We start from the raw sequence: 5,072 nt of genomic DNA on the forward strand, positions 1-5,072 counted from the left end.
TAACAAACCTAGACCTAACCTAGATTTAAGTTCCAAGTAGTGAACTATAAACCTAGCCCAATCAGTACCCTAAACAGTATCCAATTGACATCTTTCGCAAGATATTCCTGCAGTTCTGATGGACTATCCAGCAAACCTAGACCTAACCTAGATTTAAGCTCCAATTCGACAGTAGTGAACTATAAACCTAGCCCAATCAGTACCCTAAACAGTATCCAATTGACATCTTTCACAAGATATTCCAGCTGTCCTGATTTAGCAAACCTGGACCCAACCTAGATTTAAGCTCCAATTCCACAGCACTAAACCGTACAACTTCGTCCAATCAGTACTTCCAATCAACTTGACGTACTTTGCACGATATTTCTCTGCAGTCTTGATGGACCACCTAGCTGAAAATGAAGCAACGCATCGATGGACCATCATATCCAGCCAAGTTTACGTGAGACACCGTGTTCCCTGTAATTAGATTCTCAACTAATGGGTAACGTCGGATGAAAATAAGTGCGCTGTCGCGCTATCACGTAATAAAGCACCGATACCGCCTGCCCACGGAAAGCATCAGTTCCATTACACGCGCAGGACATTATGTGTGCTCCACGGAAACTTCCGCCGGAAACTGTCTCAAACGGCGGCCTTAAACTGCCAGTATCGACCACGAGGCGGGCACCATAACTTTGTTTACCCCACCCGTCCCCTTTCTCTGCAACAGGCTGTAATTTTAATCCACGCTTTTCGTTTGCAAACGCTTCATTCCCGTTGGAATGATATTTGAAGAGGAAACAGTGCTTGAATCTAGCGGAATGTTAAATTCTGACGAAATCAAGTGTTGCTTTTTGATAAAAAAGTTTTTGAACGATGTTAAAAGTTTCGAGATATTGCAATATACTGTGTTTGGAAAGAAAAAGCCATTATTTTATGCAGATTGGTTTCATTTTTAGAGGTATTAGGACGTGCTTGGTGAATCCTACCAATTTATTAACGCTTTGATTATCCTACCAGATTTTTTATTTCATTTTTTATGAAAAATGTTTGCTGCTTTCTTTTGTTAAATAAAGTGGAAAAGTACGTACATCAATATATGTGAGCATTGTTTAAAGGAAACTGTGAAGTACCTAATTCAAGATCTACAATGTTCATGTTTTGTGAATCTGATGGAGTTTCACAAACTTCAGGCCAATTTGTTATTTTCTCAATATCTGATTCTAAGGTTTCATAATTAAAACACCGTGGTGGTAGTGGCCGCGTTAACTTGATATTAGAAGGACAGATCGTGAAAGCTTTTCTTGAGAAAATCCTATTTTCCTGATCCTCTGAAGATCGACTCGAGGCCACTTCTCTGCTCCCACGTGATGCAGATTATTGACGATCGAAGTGCTTGGAATTTCGAGAGTCTGTTGTTGGATTGTTTGGCGTTTGGATGACCTACTATGCAGTTGTTAAGATTTCTGTCCGTTACAGTTTAATTAACCAGAATTGCAATGCCACTTGCATTGATCGACGTAAAGACATTTAATACCCCTATTGTTTATTGTGGATAATATGAGAGAGTATTAATGCTCAAACTGTATTCAATATCTACTTTCTTGTTTTACATCTGTCCATTCAATACTAATAGTTTGTTATACAATAGTACAATTTTCCTATGTTAATACTATATTATTCAATAATAATTGCTTCAAGATCCCAATACCTATTGGAGACTGACATTTCCCCCAAAATGTTTACTGTAAATTGTTAAATAGTCCTTGATGCTCAGCCCCAACCCAAATTGCTTAGAAATTCACTTCTCCCGACAAAACTTGCGTAGACTTCTAATTGTCTAGACCCTTAATTGCCCACATAGGGATAGCTCACATTTTGGACCTCTATCATTGACACCTACCTCATCTACCTCAAAGTTCCTCCCCCTCAAGTAAACTCTCAGGTGTCATCTAACCCAGAATTCCGTTAATCTGCTTCTTTGTTTCCCAAAATCTCGACTGAACGCTAAGTCATGTAGAGTCTCACTTGTGCTCCCATGCAGAGATATCGTTTGGCCGCTGTGTTCCGTAGAATTCTGATTCCATGTGGTGAAATTATACAGAATCGTAGAGCAATGATCATCGGGACCAGTGGGCGTCAAAGGGAAAAGAGTCAAGGGCGGGAGTCGAGTTCGACGGTGACTCGATTAGTCGCAATTACAATGATCGTGGAATAAAGGGAATCCCATGGAATAAAGGGCGAGCACGCCCTTTGTACACGCGAATTCTAGTGTTCTTTGCGCCACTCGAGACTGGCTGCTCGCTCTGCGTATTGTACTTTTAATCTGGAGGAAAATCTGACGAATTTTTAACGAATCTGGAACGGTGGACACGATGACAGGGTCAATCGTGACTCATAAAAATATTTTATTTCCAGCAAAATTCGCATGATTGCAGATTAGAGAGTTCAATGATTGTGTTCTTCGACGGGTCACTGGTGACCCGGCCATAGGAACACTGGGGTTAAATAAATAGAAATAGACACCTGACATGAAAACTTTCAAAAGTTCTCGCTTACACTCTGGTCTACCAGCCTTATATTGTATTTGTGCAATATTGTTAGTTATTGTTTATTTTTTGTTAAAATACATTGAAGCAGGATTAGACAGGACACTTTTGAAACCGTGAACTGTTCTTGTTGAAGTGAAATTGACGAAATCGGGATGTTTTGCGTGGAATCATGCGTAGAAAATGAAAAAATTTTGGGAAAGAACAGCGAACAAAAAAAAGAGTTCAATAAATTCACATATAGAAATATTCGTCGAAAAATTGATCAAATATTTGCCGAGTACAACTGATTGCATTTCATTGGACGTTCAACGATGTCGTCAGATACCTGTGTACACTGTTTCCGTTATTCCATATCCTTAAAATTTGCAGTTTATAAAAATATTTTTTTTTAAATATATATATGTATATATTAGATAGAAATAAAGAAAGTATAGGAAAAATTTGATCAACAGTTTCAGAAAAATGACTTCAAAATGTGAAGTTTCATGTTTAAGGATATAATAGAGCATGATTTTATTCTACTTTTAAAAACATTACTGTACCTATAAATAGAAAAAAGGAGCGTCTAAGCAACAGAGCGTGGCGAAATAATAACTACACGTGAAATAAAAAATTTTCACGACGTAATTATATCACGTAGAAATAAACGATTAAGAAAGTAGTGTTCGCGTTTATCGTTTTTCAGGTCTGTTCATCGGGAATGGCAACATTTAACAGTAACGTGATCAAAGTCGACGCGTGCGCAGCTCAGAAACTCTTTAATTGAAATTCCACGGTTGAGTTTATCGTAAACTGGTATAGATCTCGCGGAAATTGGGTTCGATAGGGTGCTACCGGTTATTATTACATGGCTTGGCTTACGAAAGTTATCCTCTTGTTCGAAAGATTTCGACCTGGAAAGTTTTCTTAAGGGATCATGGATGATTTCCAAGTTTATCTTATTGTAAATACTGTTATAAGCCGTTCTTCTATCATGCTATTAAGTTTATAAATAAAACAAAAGTAGTCGAATTATTATATATAACAGATAATAATTAATTACCTTTTATTAAATTCGATATCTTTTTCCTAAGAAAACTAAAACATTTTGTCCTAATTAGTCTCTAACGTCGGGCGCCATTTTTATTAAGGAAAAGAGCAGAAAAACACTTTGAACTTAAATTGTATCATTATCTTGTTAAGAAAATACCAGATTACCACCTGTTACGAACACAGTCACTGTAGAGAAAATTTTATTTAGAAAACTATAAATAAAGAGAAAGTACACTTTACTTTTTTTAAATAGTTGAAAATATTTGAAACCTGCTAAAGTTAATATTGCCTACGAAGCTGCAGCAAAATGGATGTTATACAACCTGAATTTTTTACTTCTGATATTTTCATTAAATTATTTTTATTCTACGAAGAGTAAATGACAAATAAACAGTAATTAATTTTCATTAACTTTCTAGGCAATGTTTGAGGTCTCCGATGTCTTCTAAGCCCTAACCTCTAAAAAGGGACTCAACGATAGATTCTAGAAGCTCAGTTACTAATACAGGCTATAATTAAGAGTACTTTCTCCATCTGATTCCTGCAACGACCATAAACTGACTCCCCATCATGCTTTATGTCTCACATAAAGATAATGTCGCTCTTACCGTAAACCATTAACTCGGTGCTCGGGTTTTCATCGACAACTTTCGCAACTGTGCTTCCGCCCACGTACATCAATACAGTTTTTACGAAAAAGAATCTCTCTAAATTATAAAAAAGCATAAAGATCAAACTGTCGCGGTTTTTTTTATCGAAGTCTTCACAAATTAATTCCCGAAGGAAGAACCAAAAATTTCATATACACCATTATTATTATTATTACAGAAACATAACCTCAAAAATATTTCGTTAATCCCACTAATGATCAGTGCTTGTTGATTTAATTAAGACACCATTCAGACCACATGAGTTGTAATTAATTTATTTTAACAATCCCCTTTGTACCGTATTTTAGGTGTAGTTACTGTTCCCAGAGTTCCTTTAATCACGTTGATTACGTCGAAAACATTTTCCGTTCTCTGTTTCCGTCATGTTCCTCAAGATTGTTTCGTGCTATAATTAAACAGTGTTTCACGCGACAGTAACGATACGATATGTAAAATAATTTATTTACACTTTTCTGATGTCGAATTTCAGTGAATTTGTTCATCGACGGGTTACTGTTGACCCGGTCATAGGAACATCAGAGTTAGTGGAACAAATTGTTTGTAAATGAAACATAGGTTTCAATTTGAGCAAGGCCAAACAATGAAATCTGAAAAGAGAAAGGAACTTTGAAAAAGAATATTTTGAGTTCAAAAAGAATTCGAAAACTGTCAGAAGGTTTGGAGCAGTTTGCGCAATTCTTTCGAATCAAATGAAAATGAAAGAGGATTTCAATTTGAATACGGTCAAACAATGAAATTTAAAAAGGAGGGAAATTTTGAAAAAGGGGAATATTTTAAGTCCAACAAGAATTTGTAATGTGTCAGAAGGTTTGGAGCAGTTTGCGCAATTCTTTCG

This window comes from Dufourea novaeangliae, unplaced genomic scaffold (genome assembly GCF_001272555.1).
Source record: "Dufourea novaeangliae isolate 0120121106 unplaced genomic scaffold, ASM127255v1 scaffold378, whole genome shotgun sequence".
Lineage (NCBI taxonomy): Eukaryota > Metazoa > Arthropoda > Insecta > Hymenoptera > Halictidae > Dufourea > Dufourea novaeangliae.